Consider the following 21,346-nt stretch of genomic DNA (forward strand, 5'->3'; position numbering starts at 1 on the left):
GGCCTTTGACAAAATTCAACAGGGCTTAATGCTAAAATCTCTCAATAAACTAGGTATTGACAGAACATATCTCAAAATAATAAAAGCTATTTATGACAAACCAACAGCCAATATCATACTGAATGGGCAAAAACTGGAAGCATTCCCTTTGAAATGTGGCACTAGACAAGGATGCCCTCTCTCACCACTCCTATTTCATATAGTATTGGAAGTTCTAGCCAGAGCAAACAGGCAAGAAAAAGAAACAAAGGGTATTCAATTAGGAAAGAAGGAAGGCAAATTGTCTCATTTGCAGATGACATGATCATATATTTAGAAGACCCCATCGTCTCAGACCAAAATCTCCTGAAACTGATAAGCAACTTCAGCAAAGTCTCAGGATACAAAATCAATGTGCAGAAATCACAAGCATTCCTACACACCAATAGCAGACTTAAAGACAGCCAAATCAAAGATGAACTGCCATTCACAATTGCTACCAAGAGAATAAAATACCTAGGAATACAATGAACAAAGGATGTAAAGGACCTCTTCAAGGAGAACTACAAACCACTGCTCAATGAAATGAGAGGACAGAAACAGATGGAGAAACATTCCATGCTCATGGTTAGGAAGAATCAATATTGTGAAAATGGCCATATTGCCCAAAGTAATTTATACATTCAATGCTATCCCCATCAAGCTACCAATGACCTTCTTCACAGAACTGGAATAAAACACCTTAAACTTCATATGGAACCAAAAGGGAACCTGCATAGCCAAGTCCATTCTAAGCAAGAAGAACAAAGCTGGAAACATCACGCTACCTGACTTCAAACTATACTACAAGGCTACAGTAATAAAAACAGCATGGCACTGGTTCCAAAACACAGATATAGACCAGTGGAACAGAATAGAGGCCTTGGGGCCAATGCCACACATCTACAACCATCTAATCTTTGACAAACCTCACTAAAACAAGCAATAGGGAAGGGATCCCCTGTTTATTAAGTGGTGTTGGGAAAACTGGCTAGCCATGTGCAGAAAACAGAAACTGGACCCCTTCCTGACACCTTACACTAAAATTAACTCCAGATGGATTAAATATTTAAATATAAGACCTAACACCATAAAAACCTTAGAAGAAAACTTAGGAAAAACCATTCAGGACATAGGCATAGGCAAGGACTTCATGACTAAAACACTAAAAGCATTGGCAACAAAAGCCAAAATAGACAAATGGGATCTAATTAAACTCCAGAGATTCTGCACAGCAAAAGAAACAATCATTAGAGTTAACCAGCAACCAACAGAATGGGGAAAAAATTTTGCAATTTACCCATCTGACAAAGGACTAATATCCAGAATCTACAAAAAACTGAAACAGACTTACAAGAAAAAAAACAAACAAACAAACAAACCCATTCAAAAATGGGCAAAGGATATGAATAGACACTTTTCAAAAAAAGACATACATTAGGCCAACAAATGTATTAAAAAATGCTCATCATCACTGGTTATTAGAGAAATGCAAATCAAAACTACATTGAGATACCATCTCACGCCAGTTAGAATGGCCATCATTAAAAAATCTGGAAACAACAGATGCTAGAGAGGATATGGAGAAAAAGGAACACTTTTACACTGTTGGTGGGAGTGTAGATTAGTTCAACCATCGTGGAAGACAGTGTGGCGATTCCTCAAGGACCTAGAAATAGAAATTCCATTTGACTCAGCAATCCCATTACTGGGTATATATCCAGTGGATTATAAATCATTCTATTATAAGGACACATGCACATGTATGTTCACTGCAGCACTGTTTACAATAGAAAAGACTTGGAACCAACTCAAATGCCCATTGATGATAGACTGGGCAGGGAAAATGTGGCACATATACTCCATGGAATACTGTGCAGCCATGAAAAATGATGAGTTCGTATCCTTTGTAGGGACATGGATGAACCTGGAAACCATCATTCTCAGCAAACTAACACAAGAACAGAAAATCAAGCACCAAATGTTCTCACTCAAAGGCAGCTGTTGAACAATCAGGACACATGGACAAAGGGAAGGGACTATCACCCACTGAGGTCTGTTGCAGGGGTACTAGGGGAGGGACAGAAGAGGGTAGGGAGCTGGAGAGGGATAATATGGGGAGAAATGCCAAATATGGGTGATGGGGATGGAGGCAGCAAACCACATTGCCATGTATGTATCTATGCAACAATCCTGCATGTTATTCACATGTACTCCAGAACCTAAAATGCAATTTTATATATATACATATATATATATATGCATATATATATATACACACACATATATATAAAGAGAGCTCAACTTTGATGATCATTAGAGAAATGCAAATCAAAACCACAATGAGATACCATCTAACACCAGTGAGAAAGGCTATTACTAAAATGTCAAAAAAGTAACAGATGCCAGCGAAATTGTGGAGAAAAGGAAAACTTATACGCTGCTGGTGGGCATGTAAATTTTTTCAGTCATTGTGTAATACAGTGTGGCAATTCCTCAAAGTCTAAAGACAGAAATACCATTCAACCCCAGTCTCATTACTGTGTATGTACCCCAAAATAGAAACTATTCTATTATAAAGACACATGCACAAATGTGTTCACTGCAGTACTATTCACAATAGCAAAGACATGGAATGAACCTAAATATTTATCAATGATAGAATGGATAAAGAAAATGTGATACATATACACCACTGAATACCATGCAGCCATAAGGAAACCCAAGATCATGTCCTTTGAAGGAACATGGATGGAGATGGAGGCCATTATCCTAAACAAACTAACTCAGGAACAGAAAACCAAATACCACATGCTCTCACTAATAAGTGGCAGCTAAATAATGAGAACACACGGATATGTAGAGGGTAACAACACACACTGGAGCCTTTTGGAGGTGGAATGCGAGAGGAGGGAGATGATCAGAAAAAAATAACAAGTGGGTGCTAGGCTTAACACATGGGTGATAAAATAATCTGTACAACCAACCCCCATGACACAAGTTTACCTATATGGCAAACCTGCAGATCCTGCACATGTATGCCTGAATTGAAAATAAAAGTTTAAAGAAAGAAAAACAGAAAAAAGATACAACAGTAAGACTATGGAAGAAGTCAAAATTTGAAGAAGCAACTGGCAAGAGGATATGTTTTCCACTTTCCATTTTTTTTTTTTTTTTTTTTTTTGAGACTTTATCCCAGGGGAAAGTGCAGCATGTTGGCTAAAACCTCAATAGAAATTCCAGTTTCTACACAGTAGAATCAGGAAGTCAAATCCCATGGATGGAGAGTATGCAGAAAATAATTACAAAAGGTGCAATTGCTCTGTAATTAAAGAAAGTACAATAGGGTGATTATAGTTAATAATAATTTATTACATATTTCCAAACAGGTAAAAGATAAGATGTTACAGGTTCCCAAAACAAATATATAGTAACGTTTGAGGTGATGAATATCCTAAATAATCTGATCATTATGCATTGTATGCACAATGGAAAATATCACATATACCCCATAAACATGTACAATGATTATAAATCATTAAAAAACAAAACAAAAACAAAAACAAAAAGATACTTATCTGAGATTCAGTAGACTGTATTCTAATCCTTTGTTTACTACTTTAGATCTGTTTGATTCAACCTCTTTGAGGATTTATCTTATAAAGTAAAATAGCTGCTACCATATTTTCTCGCTTAATTTATCAGAGCTATGACAAATATCTAATATAGCAATATATTCAAGTGCATTAAAAGATTATAAATCTGTACTTAAGCATTACTCACATTTACATTTCCCTTGGTTTATAAACTTTGACATTTTTACAATATGGATCCATATTCCAGACGTTATCTAAATGGTGTCCACGTTCAGAAAATTATCATGATTTAGCTTTTCTCAGTCCATTTAATGTGATTTTTATTTGAACATTTGACATCACACTGTACATGTAGATTTTTCATTGATTCTCTCTTTTATATTCAACTGTAGATGGAGTGTCCCAGTCTTTGTCAGATGTTTTATTTAATGTTCAGTCTCTAATGAGTGAGGAAAGCCCATTTTGCAGTGATGGAAAACTGCTGTCTGTGGCCTTTGACTTCTTCACGCTTTTCCTTTTATGACGTAATTATTGTTCTGAGAGAGGTTTCTGAACCAACTTAATCACTTGGAACTCATCATTTAGACTGTAAGTAACTTCCATAATTATGACCTTTGAGAAGAGGTTTCTGAACTGTTACCACTGGAATAAGAGGTTTTTTTCCTCTCTCTCTCTTTACAGTACTATTCAGAATAACCACTGTTTTTGATAGAATTATTTGGAAGCTTATGTACAAGTATAATGGAATATATTACAATTTTTTTAGATTAATTGTATTCTGAGTATTTCAAGAAGAAATATTTTTAATTGTAATCACAAAATGGTTAAAATTTCTCTCTATGATTCTGTCTTGTTCCCTTTTTTCCTTTCTTCTCCTTTTTTTTTTTTTTTTTTGCCTCTTCCTCTTTGTTCTAACTCTCTCCTTTTCTGTCTCCCCTAAAGGTATTTTACCATCTTTTAATATTTTTAAAATTAAAAAATGGTGAAAAGATATATTTTTTCTTATTAAATCTAAACACATAGAAACATTTTCATGATTATGCAGACTAAAAATTAGTTGACTCAAAAATAATTTGCATTAATAAATAATTTAAGTCTCATACATGCCAGTAAACTATGTTATACTATGTGATACAGTCTACCTATTTTACTGGCCATTTCATATAAATAAAAGAACTTCTTCATTCACACCATAGATCCTAGATGAGGAAAGTTTCTCAAGCTTTACATATAATTCTGTTTCTCTTTGGAATTAGTAAATTTCTATTGCCATAGCACAAGCAAATATACTGACAGTATTTTGTAAAAGTTAAAAAAATGGAAATGTCTTGAGACAAAAAATCACATGAGGTTTCAAGAAATAAATTTGGATTTAAAAATTCTTGAATATCTGAGACATTTTTGTTTCATTTATTTTTTATTATACTTTAAGTCCTGGGGTACATGTGCAGAACATGCAGGTTTGTTACATAGGTATATGCGTGCCATAGTGGTTTGCTGCATCTATCACCTTGTCATCTACATTGGGTATTCTCTTAATGCTATTCCTCCTCTAGCCTCCCACAACAGGCCCCAATGTGTGATGTTCCCTTTGCTGAGTCCATGTGTTCTCATTGTTCAATACACACTTATGAGTGAGAACATGTAGTGTTTGGTCTTCTCTTCTTGTGTCAGCTTGCTGAGAATGATAGTTTGCAGCTTTGTCCATTGTCCCCGCAAAGGACATGAACTCATCCTTTTTATGGCTGCACAGTATTCCATGGTATATATATCTGCCACATTTTCTTTATCCAATCTATCATTGATGAACATTTGGGTTGGTTCCAAGTCTTTGCTATTGTGGACAGTGCTGCAATAAACATATGAGTGCATGTGTCTTTATAATAGAATGATTTATATTCCTTTGGGTATATACCCAGTAATGAGATTGCTGGGTCAAATGGCATTTCTATTTCTAAATCCTTGAGGAATCATCAGCTGTCTTCCACAATGGTTGAATTAATTTGTGTAAAAGTGTTCCTATTTCTCCCTTACACCTTATACAAAAATTAACTCCAGATGGATTAAAGATTTAAACATGACACCTTACACACCATAAAATCCCTACAAGAAAACCTAGGCAATATCATTCAGGACATAGGCATGGGCAAGGACTTCATGAGTAAAACACTGAAAGCAATGGCAGCAAAAGCCAAAATAGACAAATGGGATCTAATTAAACTAAAGAGCTTCTGCACAGCAAAAGTAACTATCATTAGAATGAACCAGCAACCAACAGAATGGGAAAACATTTTTGCCACCTACACATCTGACAAAGGGCTAATATCCAGAATCCACAAAGGACTTAAACAAATTTACAAGAAAAAAACAAACAACTCAATCAAAAAGTAGTTGAAGGATATAAACAGATACTTCTCAAAAGACGACATGTATGCAGACGACAAACATATGAGACAAAGCTCCTCATCACTGGTCATTAGAGAAATGCAAATCAAAACCTCATTGAGATACTACCTCACACTAGTTAGAATAGCGATCATTAAAAAATCAGGAGACAACAGACGCTAGAGAGGATATGGATAAATACCTGAGATAATCTGAAGCTCTATGAAAACATATGCATGTATAGATAATTTGATACATTATACACATACGTCATGGAAACAATATCAACCTCAAACAAAAGAGATGTAGTAATTGAAAAATAAATATATATGTATTTAAATTTGAACATAGAGTAATAGTTTGAATGAATATCTCTGTATTATTTATGTTTCATCTTCTCACATTTCAGCTACTATCATTTTCTGATTAAGTAACAGCTGATGTCCTAATCTACTAAAATCTGCATAAAATCGAGGTAGACATGTCAATTGCTTTCCATTTGACTTAATAAAGACTACCAAATAACAAGAACAACAATAAAAATGGTAACTACCATTCTAAAATTCCACTGGAATAAAATGGTATCGAGTATTTTCAAGAATATGCCTTGCACTATGCCAAGCACTTTACCTACTGCTACTATTGCTACTACTACTACACACACACATACACACACTTTAGCAACACAATGTATTTGATATTACTATCTTCATGCTACAGTTGAGTAAGCAGTTTAGAAAATTGATTAAATAGCTCAATTTAACATAACCAATGTAGTAGTTGAAGGACTTAAACTTGGCCTGACTGATTATTCTTTTACATGAAAAGTCTCTATTCTGAATCTCTAGGAGTTGAGAACTAGAGATGATTAGTACCTAGATTCTGTGGTCAAGCCACAATAGTCAAAATTGAATAAGTAGGCTGAGGAACTCATAAGTTACTAAAATCAATAGAGTATACATGGATAAATGCAAGATAGAAATGTTTGCATGATAAGGTACAGAAGTAGAACGGAGAAGGTAATAAATTCAGGATGATACTAGCTATACTAATGTAGTACACCTTAATTCTGCAAACACTGTTGGAAAATTCTCACGCACAGCTTTGTCCTCTGTCACTTGACTACTGTTCCAAAAGCTTGACTTGCACATTTCCAATTTGTATGTCTGTATGCCTCTGAAAAGTACAGTATTGTCACTGGAAAATAAGGGTCTTTGATAGTGAAAGCCTTGCTTCTCCGTATCCACTCACTTATTAATTATTAACTTAGATTTGAGTGCTGCACTTTGCACTCTGACTGGGTTGGTATCTTCTACTCTACAAAATAGGGACTGTGTTTCTGTATTAAATAACTGACTCAAATAATGCTTTTGTGTAGGTCAAATTGTAAAAATACAAGCATTAATTTATTGGAATATGGAGCCCTTCTTATAGCACCAGCACTTTGCAATCATTTGAAAATTTTCGAAGACAAATTATACATTTTTTAAAGACTGTATTGTATATAAAGCAAAACTAGCAGCATTTTCGTTTTCCATATTAATATCCTGTTTTGTGCAAGGTAGGTGGATGCTGCAAATACGGAGAGTGGAAATTTGAGTGACCTTCATATATTTGGATAATCTGGCTTATTGGAATTTGGTGGAAACATATTGTCCTTTGATTGTACTCAGCTCAAGGAAATGGGAGCATTACTGAAGAGGAAATACTAATAATAGTGCTGGTGAGCAGGACGAATGCTAACTAATTAGGGAAAAGAAGGGATTGAAGTCTCCAAGTCAGTCTTTGGAGCTCATGTAGTTAGTTGTTTGTTCTATTTTGTGTTGTTTTGTATGTAAAACAAGTTTATCACTTTTTAAAATTTGAATTATTTGTTTAAATTTCTTCTATTTGTTAAATATATATGTGTTTAAATTTCAATAGGTTTTTGAGAAACAGGTGGTGTTTGGTTAGATGAATCAGTTTTTTAGTAGTGATTTTTGATATTTTGTTGCACCCATCACCTGAGCAGTGTGGACTGTACCCAATCTGTAGTATTTTATCCCTCACACCCTTCCACCCTTTAAGTTCCTAAAATCCATTGCACCATTCTTATGCCTTTGTGTTCTCATAGCTTTGGTCCCACTTATAAGTGAGAACTTATGACGTTTGGTTTCCCATTCTTGAGTTAATTCACTTAGAATAATGGTCTCCTATTCTATCCAGATTGCTGTGAATGCCATTTTTTTTATGGATGAGTAGTATTCTATGGTGTGTGTGTGTGTGTGTGTGTGTACATATATATATATGAATCAATATGGTAAAATGACATATTGCTGTATTGTACATATTGTACATATTGATGTATTGTACATATTGATATGTACACACACACACCCCAAATTTTCTTTATCCACTTTCTGGTTCATGGGCATTTGCAGTGTTTCCATATTTTTGTTATTGCCAATTATGCTGCCATAAACATGGATGTGCAAGTGTCTTTTATATATATGACTCCTTTTCCTCTGGGTTCAGCAGTCACATTGCTGAATCAAATGGTAGATCTACTTTTAGTTACTTAAGGAATCTTCACACTGTTTTCCATACTGGTTGTACTAGTTTACACTCCCACCAGCAGGGTAGAAGTGTTCCCTTTTCATCACATCCACATCAATATCTATTGTCTTTTATTTTTTAAATTATGTTATTCTTGTAGAAGATGGTATCACCTTGTAGTTTTGATTTACGTTTCCCTGATAATTAGTGATGTTGAACATTTTTTCAAAGTTTGTTGGCCATTTGTGTATCTTCTTTTGAGAAATGCTTATTCATGTCCTTAGCCCACGTTTTGATGGGATTGTTTTCTTCTTGCTGATTTGTTTGAGTTCCTTGTAGATTCTGGATCTTAGTCATTTGTCCCATGCAAAGTTTGTGAAGATTTTATCCCACTCTCTGGGTTGTCTGTTCACTCTGCTGATTATTTCTTTGTCTGTGCAATAGCTTTTTAGTTTAATTAAGTCTCAACTATTTGCCTTGTTTATATTGCATTTGCTTTGGGGTTCTTGGTCATGAGTCTTTGCCTAAACCAATGTCTAGAAGGGTTTTTCTGATGTTATCTTCTAGAAGTTTTATGCTTTCAAGTCTTAGATTTAAGTCTTTGACTCATCTAAAGTTGATTTTGATATAAGGCGAGAAACGAGGATACAGTATGATTCTTCTACATATGGCTTGCCAGTAATCCTAGCACCATTCCTTGTATAGGGTGTCCTTTCCCGATTTTATATTTTTGTTTGCTTTGTTGAAGATCAGTTGGCTGTAAGTATTTGGCTTTGTTTCTGGGTTCTTTATTCTGTTCCACTGGTCTATAATGCCTACTTTTCACTGGTACCATGCCATTTTGTTGACTATAGCCTCATAGTATAGTTCGAAGTCAGGTAATGTGATACCTCCAATTCATTCTTTTTGCTTAGTCTTGATTTGGCTATGTAGGCTCTTTTATGGTATCATATGAATTTTTGAATTTTTTTTCTAGTTCTGTGAGGCATGATAGTATTTTGATCAGATTTGCATTGAACTTGTAGATTGCTTTTCCAGTATTGTCATTTTTACCATATTGATTCTACATATCCATGAACATGGGATGTGTTTCCATTTGTGTTGTCTATGATTTCTTTCAGCAGTGTTTTGAGGTTTTCCTTGTAGAATTATTTCACCTCCTTGGTTAAGTACATTCCTAAGTATTTTTTTTACACCTATTATAAAAGGGGTTGAATTCTTGATTTGATTCTCAGCTTGGTTATGTTAGTGTACAGCAGTGCTATTGATTCATATAACTTCATTTTGTATCCTGAAACTTTACTGAATTCATTGATCAGTACTGGAGCTTTTTAGATGAGTCTTTAGGGTTTTATAATTATAAAATCATTATCAGTGGCAAACAGCAACAGTTTGATTTACTCTCTACCAATTGTAATGCCCTTTATTTTGTTCTCTTGACTGATGGCTCTGGCTAAAACTTATAGTACTCTGTTGAATAGAAGTGGTGAAAGTTGGCATCCTCACCTTGGTTCATTTCTCAAGGCGAATGCCTTCAACTTTTTTTCCATTCTGTATAATGTTGCCTATGGGTTTGTCAAAGATAGCTTTTATTACCTTAAGGTATGTTCCTTCTATGCTGATTTTGTTGAGGGTTTTAATCATAAAGGGATGCTAAATTTTGTCAAATGCTCTTTCTGCATCTATTGAGATAATATGATTTTTCTCCTTTTGTTTATGTGGTACATCAAATTTATTGACTTGTGTATTTTAAACCATTCCTGCATCCCTAGTATAAAACCCACTTGATAGGTTGGGTGTGGTGGCTAATGCCTGTAATCCTAGCACTGTGTGAGGCTCAGGCAGCTGTATTACCTGAGATAGGGAGTTCAAGACCAGGCTAACCAACATGGAGAAACCCTGTCTCTACTAAAAATACAAAATTAGCCAGGCATGGTGGAACATGCCTGTAATCCCATCTACTCGGGAGGCTGAGGAAGGAGCATCAATTGAACCCGGAAGGCAGGGGTTGCAGTGAGCTGAGATCACACCACCACACTCCAGCCTGGGCAACAAGAGCAAAACTCCAAAAAAAAAAAAAAAAAAAAAAAGCCACTTGATCATAATGGATTATCTTTTTGATATGCTGTTGATATGCTGTTGGATTCAGTTAGCTAGAATTTTCATGAGGATTTTTGCATCTATGTTTATCTGGCACACTGGTCTGCAGTTTTCTTTTCTCATTATGTCCTTTCCTGGTTTCAGTATTAGGATGATACAGGCTTCATAGAATGATTTAGGGAGGATTCCCTCTTTCTCTATCTTTTGTAATAGTATCAACAGGATTAGTACCAATTATTATTTGAATTTCTTTTTTTAAATTCAATCCTTGAAATTTATTATTTTTCTTTTATTATTATTATACTTTAAGTTCTGGAGGTACATGTGCAGATCACACAGGATTGTTACCTAGGTATACACAAGCCATGGTGGTTTGCTGCATCCATTCCCCTGTCATCTACATTAGGTATTTCTTCTAATGTTATCCCTCCCCTAGCTCCCCCATCCCCCAACAGGCCTCAGTGAGTAATGTTCCCCTCCTTGTGTCCATGTGTTCTCACTGTTCAACACGCACTCATGAGTGAGAACGTGTGGTGTTTGGTCTTCTGTTTTCTTGTGTCAGTTTGCTGAGAATGATGGTTTCCAGCTTCATCCATGTCTCTGCAAAGTACATGACCTCTTCCTTTTTTATGGCTGCATATAAAAAAGTATTCTTGGAATTTCTAATGGAATTCAGTTGTGAATCCATCTGGTTCTGTTTTTTGTTGGCAATTTTTAAATTATCACTTCAATCTCACTGCTTGTTACTGTTGTGTTCAGAGATTTGATTTCCTTCTGGTTTAATCGAGGAGACTTGTATATTTCCAGGAACTTGTCCATCTCCTCTAGGTTTTCTAGTTTGTCCATGTAAAGGTGTTCATAGTACCCTTGGTCTTTCATATATCTGTGGTATCAGTTTCAATATCTCCCATTTCATTTCGAATTGAGCTTTGGATCTTCTCTCTTCTTTCCTTGGTTAATCTTACTAATATTCTATCCATTTGATTTATCTTTACAAAGAAGTTGTTTTTTGTTTAATTTATCTTTTGTATTTTTTGTTTCAGTTTCATTTAGTTCTGCTCAGATCTTTGTTATTTTTTTCTCTTCTGCTAGGTTTCAGTGTGGTTTGTTCTTGTTTCTCTAGTTCCTTGAGGTATGACCTTAGATTGTCTGTTTGTGCTCTTTTAGACTTTTTGATGTAGGCATTTAAGGCTATGAAATTTCCTATTAGCACCACTTTTGCTGTATCCTACAGATTTTGATAGGTCATGTCACTACTGTCCTTCAGTTCAAAGAATTTTTTTTTTTTTTTTTTTTTTTTTTTTTTTTTTTTTTTTTTGAGATGGAGTTTTGCTCGTTACCCAGACTGGAGTGCAATGGCACCATCTAGGCTCACTGCAACCTCCGCCTCCTGGGTTCAGGCAATTCTCCTGTCTCAGCCTCCCGAGTAGCCGGAATTACAGGCATGCGCCATCATGCCCAGCTAATTTTTTGTATTTTTAGTAGAGACGGGGTTTCACCATGTTGACCAGGTTGGTCTCGATCTCTTGACCTTGTGATCTGCCCGCCTCGGCCTCCCAAAGTGCTGGGATTACAGGCGTGAGCCACTGCACCTGGCAGTTCAAAGAATTTTTAAATTTCCATCTTGATTTCATTGTTGACCCAAAGATCATTCAGGAACATGTTACATAATTTCCATGTATTTGCATGGTTTTGAGAGTTCCTTTCAAAGTTTATTTCCAGTTTTATTCCACTGTGGTCTGAGAGAGTTCTCAACAAAATTTTGATTTTATTAAATTCACCCCAACATCCGCATTCTGCCCTGGAAAATTTGCACTCTGTTGAAACTATTGCAAAAGCCAGATATTTCCTTCTCCCCAATTCCACTGGCAGCCCTCCCCAAGGACATCTGTGAAATAAAGTCAAAAATTGGTCTTTCCCCAATTCCACTGGCAGCGTTCCCCAAGGACACCTGTGAAATAAAGCCAGAAATGGGTTCCCTGGGCTTCCTTAGGGGCCAGGAGCACCTATAGGGCTCTTCCTGCTGCTGCTTCTACTTTTGTATTTTTTTCAGCTCTCTAAATTTGTATCAGTTCTCTAAATGCTCAAGGGAGAGAAGGATTTAACCTTACCTAGAAGAATTTAACCTTACCTAGAGCTGCAATGAATTGAGGTGAGAATGTGTGTTCAGAGGTGGACTTTCCTGTCACATTTTTCAGCTGTCTCTCAGAGTTTACAGCAACGAGCTACCTCTTTCAAAGGGTCTGTGAATGCTTTGGTTTTACTGGTATGTTCCTATGGTAGTTCTTGGAGCAAAAGCTTATAATGTGAGTCTCCACATGTTGTTCTGTCTGTCCGAGTGGGAGCCGCAAGTTAGTCCTGCCTCCTATCCACCATTTTCCCAATCTGAAGGATATAGTTTATCTCCTTATGAAGCAATATAAAAATGTTGTCTTCAGAATAAAACCACTAATTATCATACAGCAGTTTGATTTCATGTAGCATTAAAAAATTTTATTTACTTTTATCTCTTATCATAAATGTATTGATAAGAAAAAAACAGTTAACATGTATCAGTTTTTTTTTTTCTTTTCTGATTTTAGTGCTATTATATTTTCAACCAGAATTATGGATAGGTGGTTTAAAATAGAAAATTCTAAGTATAGTAAATCATAAGCAAATGAATATGCACAAAATTATAAGCGGTATTTAGAAACACCTGTGAAGTATTACAATAGTCGTAGCACACTTCCAGAAGCTGACTGTGAGCAAAACAGAAAATGATATCAGCACTCATCTAATTACAATGAGTAGATGTTTGTAAAAATCAGCAGTAAATTTAGAAAATCAAAGCTGTATCAGGATGCATATTTAAAATATTATTCTTACTGTTTGAAGTTTATGTATGTACAAAACTTGATATCATAAGAAAGAAACCTAAAGCAAATCAAACATTTTGTGAAAGTATTATTTTTGAAAAAATACTAATGTATACATTTTTAAAGATTAGGGCTTTAGAAATACACTGCCAAGTTAAAAAAAAGTCAAGGAGAAAATACTTCATAGTGTATAGCTTTAAAAAGAACCTGTAGGGGAAAGAAAGTCATCTATCTGTAGCTACACGTCATCTACCTGTGTATCTACTTATGTCTATCCCTTTATATATTGAAAAGAGAGAGACATAGGTAAAAGTAAAGATACCTATATATTCATAAGTCTATGGATTATCTCTGAAACCAAAAACAAGAAGCTAGTGAGTAGTTGCTTTGGGAAGCAAAGAACAGGGAGGCAAGAAGTCTAGGTAGAAACGAGGCTTACTTTGAGTCATATATCCTTTTATAGCATTTGAATATTTATGTAAGCATGTTAATTTCCATTGCAAAAATAATACTATGACTTTATAAATGATCAATTTTTAAAAAAATCATAAAAGTTTAAATAATTACTAGAATATATTTTGTACCTACAAACAAGACATCTATATTGAAAGTAAGAAAATGACAAATATAGATAAACCAGCAAGCAGGTATTTGCCTATGTGCCTTTCACAGTCACTTGCAGAATTGCCTTGGAAAGAAAGATGGGCAAACTAGAAGGTGTTTTGATGACTCCCTGAATTACAGAGAGTCACATCTGTTTGAGATAGAAAACATTAAGTATCTTTTTTGATACATAAGATAAACAGAAGCCCCTTTCCAGCCCTCATGAGTGATACCAGCAAAAGGGGAATGTAGGCACGTACAAAAGGTTTGTGTAAAATATCAGCAGATAGGCTGAATTTAACCCAGGGTTTTGTCGGGACGAGCTTGATATGTTTACCATGATGATGTCTGAGAAAAGGGAACTTGTAGATGACCTGGTGGTTAACAAAACGTTGAAAAATAGTGGCAAAATATTTAATAAATTATCTTTAATAATCAGAATATTCCTTAGGAGAAATTCTAAAACATGGTTGTTCTTTAATATATATTTATTGAATTGACTTGAATAAATGGAAAAATACAGAAAAAATGAATTAAAGTAAGTACATATCTTGAATGCTCAAATTGCACCTTCACTGAAAATAACTCTTCAATGTATTCACCTCTTGATTTGTTTCAGTGAGTCAAAAGGAATGCTGAAAACACTTCTATTATATTTTATAATATCTTTTGTAATGATGTAAGCAGTAACCTCGAGATCTTGCTGTGCTATGATACGTTGGCAGGGAAGGTGTTGGTGAGAGGTTTTTTTTTTTTTTTTTTTTTTTTTTTTGAGACGGAGTTTCGCTCTTGTTACCCAGGCTGGAGTGCAATGGCGCGATCTCGGCTCACCGCAACCTCCGCCTCCTGGGTTCAGGCAATTCTCCTGCCTCAGCCTCCTGAGTAGCTGGGATTAGAGGCACGTGCCACCATGCCCAGCTAATTTTTTGTATTTTTAGCAGAGACGGGGTTTCACCATGTTGACCAGGATGGTCTCGATCTCTCGACCTCGTGATCCACCCGCCTCGGCCTCCCAAAGTGCTGGGATTACAGACTTGAGCCACCGCGCCTGGCAAGAGTTTTTAAACTCAAGGTTGAATTACTATCTGTCTCCATGGGAGAAAATATTCAGCACAAAGGAGTAAGAGCTGGAGGAGGTGAGTAATTCCACGCATTTTTAAGGATGAATGGTCCGTAGTTGACAAATTCAGCAGAATTTCTTAAGACTCAACTTTCATTTATACTACAAGGCATTGTAATAATATTTTTCTCTTATCTTTTTCTTTAAGTACACTTGACAAGACTGCTCCAGTGAAAACAGAATTTTAGATTTCAATCTAAAATGTTCCTTGTGGTGGTATAAGTAATTTGAGTATATTTATCCACACATTAAAAAACAGAATAATTAGTAATCTGATTTAGTTGAGGAAAACACCTGAACTGGGATTTTCTTTGAACAATAGAAAATACTAACTGGTTGCTCAAAAATCATTTTACTCTCATATATATGTGCAACTCTACTTTCAAATGGAAGATATTTCTAACAGCATTTTCAGCAGTAACCTAAAAATATTGCTTTACCCTATCCTTTAGCAAATGCTATGCTGAATACTTCTTTTCAGTGATTACTATGAGATATTCACCAGTCAGTGAAAATATGATATAATTTGAATCCATACATGTATATGCATCAGAATCCTTAAAATAGTATGATACCAAGATAGATAGTAGGAATTTTCAAGAAGCTGCAAATGATATGTAATGAAGGTTCAGTTGCCTGAAATGCACATAAAATATTGCCTGATCCATACAGGGGGGTATTATTCAAGGCAATAGGCTAAATTTTGCAGATGGCATTACGCTGAAACTTCAGAGCAACACTTACTATGTAGTAAGTCCTACTTGCTTCCCAACTACGTAAGGGAGAACAACTGTGTGTAGGACGTACTATTTCATTCCCAGTTGTGTAAGTGGCTTGCCCAAGACTGTAAGAGGTGAAGACTAACTTGAACCCAGGATATTTGACTCCCTGTTCTAACTAACTACAAAAAACTAAAACAAAACAAAACAACAACAAAAAAAAACCTTCTTTTGTAACCACTTGAAATGGGTAGGAAACTTTATTGTTTTGATAGTAAATCATTTAAGATAATAATAAAGTATTTATATTATAAAGCAGATTGTAAAATATGAGATTTTGTAATAAAACTTGAAACTTTCAGAGATGTGCATGTCTCTGCAGTCTGGCATTTCTTGATGGAAAACATTAAGAGGCATTGCTACTGGCATAATTATTATTGTTGTTTATGTTTCTCTTTGACCCATTCCAAGTATGAAGGAAGGGCATCAAAATGGGGAATAATTTATTCTACCCCATAACAACCATACACCCCTATAGTTACAGGTACATTTAAAAGCACTGTAAAGTAATCAAAATATTCTCATCAGACATGCAGTGAAACTATTATTTTTAAATATCGACCTAACAGAAAGAGAGATACAGGATTCTCAAATCAATGATCTTAAAGTCATTGAATTTCTTCTCTCAAAAGTATGTCTTTTGGATTTTCCATTAATATATATATAAAGGAAGCCATTTCTTTTCACATGCAAACAAGTTGGTCTTTTAATACTTTCTACAAAAGAAACATTTGTTTAATAAACACATTTTTTTCAGAAGACATGTTATAATTTGTTTTTACTTAAATATTTCTATAAAATAGCATCCTTTATATACCATGGATTTGTATTTTCAGAGATTTAAAGGGAGCACCCGAAATATATACAGCAGATCAACACAAAACATACACATCAAAGCTGTTACTGAATTTGTACCAAAAATATTAAAAAATAGATGTCTGAGTAACTTAGGTTGTATAATATAGTCCATTTGAGATTGTAAAAAAAGGCTTAGAAAGCCACTCAAAACTGTAATACATTTCAGAACTTCAAAGGACAAGAAAAAAGCATGTAAATGTTTTTGTTTTCCTTTGTTCTTGCTTTCTTGAGTTGTGAAATAGGAATTCATTGAGTCCCATCAAGAGTGACGCCTTAAAACCACTGAATTAATGTTAATGCCATGGAATCCTAACCGAAGGCCTTTGTTTCCTGGCCAGATATCATTAACCATTCCTCAAAGCTTACCTAAAGCATATGAAAATACCTTATGTGGACCACACAGTGTTAACCTTTTAAAAAATGAATTATTTACCAACACTTAAAGTGAGGGTATCTCTGAATTTTTAGTTTCTCTTGGCAAGTCAGATGATCTGATTACTTCTATCTCCCAGTGGCTGCAGCTGCATATCAACTGGCCTCTTCTCATCTCCCATCATCCTCCTTCCTCCTTCCCCTAGACTGCTTTATGCCTGCCTACTGCTTGACTGGTTCTTGAAAACATTTGAGTTTAACAACTCTTGCACTTACCCAAGTTTCATCATTTAATTCCCATATTTATGTTCATAGCACACTTATTTCTATAAAGTTTAAGCCAAAACAATTTTCCAAATACCTTTTTTTATTCTTTCATTCCATCTCTAATCAGTCTCAGAGTCTGCATGTTTGTAAGACATACCATCACTACCCTCATCCAGGACCAAAAATTTCATGGCTGGATAATGGTCAGTAGGCTCCTAGTTTAATTTCTGACTCTACTATCCTTCCAAACTTAAGGCATTACTAATCAGTGTTCTCTCCAATTTTTTTCACCTTCTTACTTATCTGTGTGTACTTTCTAAGCTTGCCAGGGCATGCTGTTATTTTTAGTACCATAATATATTTTGGGTTCCTAAATACCTTATTATGAATTCTTATCTCATCCTGAAGTTATTTTTGCCATCTTCTACAAGTGACTGCTATTGGAAGGCTTGAAGCTTTCCTTTTTTTTTTTTTTTTGCCATTTATCAATGACCTCTCCTTTCTCCAAGATCCTTGAACACTACTTATCTGATGACACCCTACTAATTATCTCCTCTGTTATTTTTCCCTTCCCTAATATATCATTGCTATGGTCTGAATGACTATGATTATGATTATCCCTCAAATCTATATGTTGAAACTGAACTACCAATGTGATAGTATTACCAGATAGGGCCTTTAGGAGGTGGTTAGATCAAGAGATCAGAGCCCTTGTATAAAAATGCTCCAGAGAGCTGCCAGTCCCTCCCACCATATGAGGACACAGTGAGAAAGTGTCATCTCTGAACCAGAAAGCAAGCCCTCAGCAGATATCACATCTGTCAGCACCTTGATCTTAGACTTTTCAGCCTCTAGAACTGTAAGCAATAAATGTCTGTTGTTTACAAGCCACCCAGTTTATGGTATCTTGTTAGCAGCCCAAACAAACTAAAATAATCAAAGACTTACATGGTAAGAGGGATGTTTTGTTCTGTGTATTCAGCAATGTGTTGGGCAGAACATGCCTATTAAATACATTTTTGAAATCAAGTGAATTAAATTACATAAATCACAAATACTATTCCCTAGCCTAATTCTTGACCAAGTTAAAGAATCTTTAAAGAAGAGAAAGGAACCAGCAATGCAGAGAATGAAGTACTGAAACACATTTAGTCTTTGAAGTAGGACAGATACTGTCTGAATCTGATTTGGATCTCCGTCACTGCTTAATAGCTAGGAGACCAGAATTAAGTTATTTAAGGTAAGAATTTAATAGTCAACAGTTGTAAACTGAAATTAATTATTCAGAATTAATAATATCAGCCTCCCAAAAGTATCTCAAGAAAGAAATATGTTTATCTATTTAACATGAAAACATATTGGCTGTTTATAGACAGTGCTCTGCACACATGGATTACCTTGTAATATTAGAATTATGTTTCAGAAAAACCAACCAAAGTAGGGTCATTCAAATAGAATTCATCACCTTCATAGCTCACAGATTTAGGTTCTACATCAAAGAGGTGAAAGCACCTCTCAGAGAGGGTGAACTACTGTCACATGCAAGACAATAAATTAAAATTGATCCATATATATTTATACAACAAATATTTCTGTATCTCCTACTCTGTGCCAAGCTCTATGCTAGACAGTGATGATATTGTGGTGAGAAAAACTAGAATTGGTTTCTTACCTCATGGGATTAATAATCTGTCAAAGAAAATAGAGGCATACTTTTTAGAAAACAATAGCAAGTGTTTCTAAGTGTTAGGAGGAAGAAACGCACAGTACTGTGGCAACATATATCTAAAGAATCTCATACAGAAGGAAAGGAATGCCCTGAGAAGTCATCTTTATTCTAAGATCTGAAAATCAGTAAATGTGGACTGTGTGAAAGGATGGGTTCAGGGGAGAGCAATGGGAAGTAGAGTAAGCATGGGAATGAAAGAATTGGATGGGTTTAGGAGAATCCCATTAGATGGGTTTAGGAGAAAGAACCACTAACTTCATGGTACACAGTAATGATACAGAAAGAAGACCCACGTGGCTGAGTGGGGAGCATGGGCCTAAGGAATGGCACACAGAAAGGCTGGAGGGGCAGAGGTTGCCCTAAAAAGTCTTAAAAACACATTCAAGATTTTGGATATGATTTTTAAGGGCAATAGGAATCCATTGAGAGACTTCAAATATGGGGAGTATATAATCACATTGCCTCTATTATTGTTTGATGTTTGAAATTTTATTTTATTTTGAGATAATTGTCATGATAATTTTTCAAAAAGACCTTTACTTAGGAAGTGATAAGGGAGAAAAAAATTGAATGTGAAGAGATGAGTATGACTCTAGTGATTTAGGTAGGGTGAGTCTTCTTTTTTAAAAAAAAAAATATGCCTTTGGGGGAACGATCTCACCCCTATTTCTAATCTAAGTGGTGTGCTGAAGCTAATTTCTCTCTTTCTATCCAGGGGTTGGATGCCCAGAGTAGCCATTTTTCTAATCATTATATTGGCCCTGGATTTAATAATATACCCAGAGAGAGAAAAACAGTTCTTTTTGAGGAGCTAATATATATGCTGAGGAAAGAATCTCTTCCCTTGCTGGGGAAAGCTGATGCTAAAGATCAGGTAAATTTGAACTTCTGAGTGTGCATACTAATTAAGCTAAACCCAGCAGAAAGCAGAACTAAGTGGTCATTTGGATTTCTGTCACTGGAAACTACAAAGTGCTGACTATTAAACTAGGTGAGAAATGATGGTGGTTTTGATCAGTGTGGTGGTTGGTAGAAAGAATGCAGAAAAGAAAAAGATAGAACAATATACTATATAAAACTGAAGTTAAAAAGAAATGTAAATAGGTCAAGTTTCAATTTAAACAGCTACACTCAAATTTAAAATATCAAATTTATGTGACAGTACTTCTCACATGCAAGATATGCAATACATATTTGTTGAATTTTGTCTGATGAAGAATGAGTAACCAACTGGAGAATACTTATATTGATTTACTCTTTCACTAAAATTCCAGCAAAACATGGTGAAAAAATGTCTAGTCCTTGCTTTCCAAAGCACAGATGACATTAACAATTTTATTTTCTATCTTTCTGTCTTTCAGCACAGCTCTGAAGCAGTGTGCTGCCCAAGTAGCAGAGTTAAGTGGCACTTCTGGTTTATTCTGTATATAGTCACTTCCAAGGCAGGCTCTTTCATGATTCTGGCCTTCGGTGAGTTTGGTAATCACTCTGTTGATTCTGAAATTATGAACTCAGTGAGTTCATAAAGTAACAAGTTAACTTTCTTAAGTGGTGCCAGTATTCAAATTGTGATATTTTTCAATGAATCATGCTTAACACAGAATGATTTTAAAACAGATTCAATAACCAAGACATAGACTAAGGCAATTTCATCAACAGCAACCCTGTGCTTGCTATAACACAATTTCACCACATTGATTACATGAAAAATAGATCGAACTGTACCAAAACATGCCATCAAAGCTACCTAAATTTTCTTTTGTTTTAGGGCTTGATCTTTCCAAGGACAACTCATTAGCAGAGTGTAGTTTACTGGATTGACTCCCACAGCCCCGGTTCTTACTTACCTAAACCCTGATAGAATTTCTCTAAAAAGTAAGTGATTAATTATTACCATGGCCTTTTCTTCACCATTGAGCCCTTGAATCACCCATTAACAGATTTGTCTACTTACTTGGGAAAAATGTTTCCATCCTGCAGTTTCTGTGACCCCCAATTTCTCTAATTCTCCTGCATTACTGACATTTTATTTTTCTGCTTCTTTTCATTTTCTGAATCTGTGCCACAAGATTCTATTTGAAGCTATAGATCCCTCATTTTCTACATAGTTCTCCCTGACTTTATTT

Source organism: Saimiri boliviensis, chromosome 4, assembly GCF_048565385.1.
Source record: "Saimiri boliviensis isolate mSaiBol1 chromosome 4, mSaiBol1.pri, whole genome shotgun sequence".
Taxonomy (NCBI): Eukaryota; Metazoa; Chordata; class Mammalia; order Primates; family Cebidae; genus Saimiri; species Saimiri boliviensis.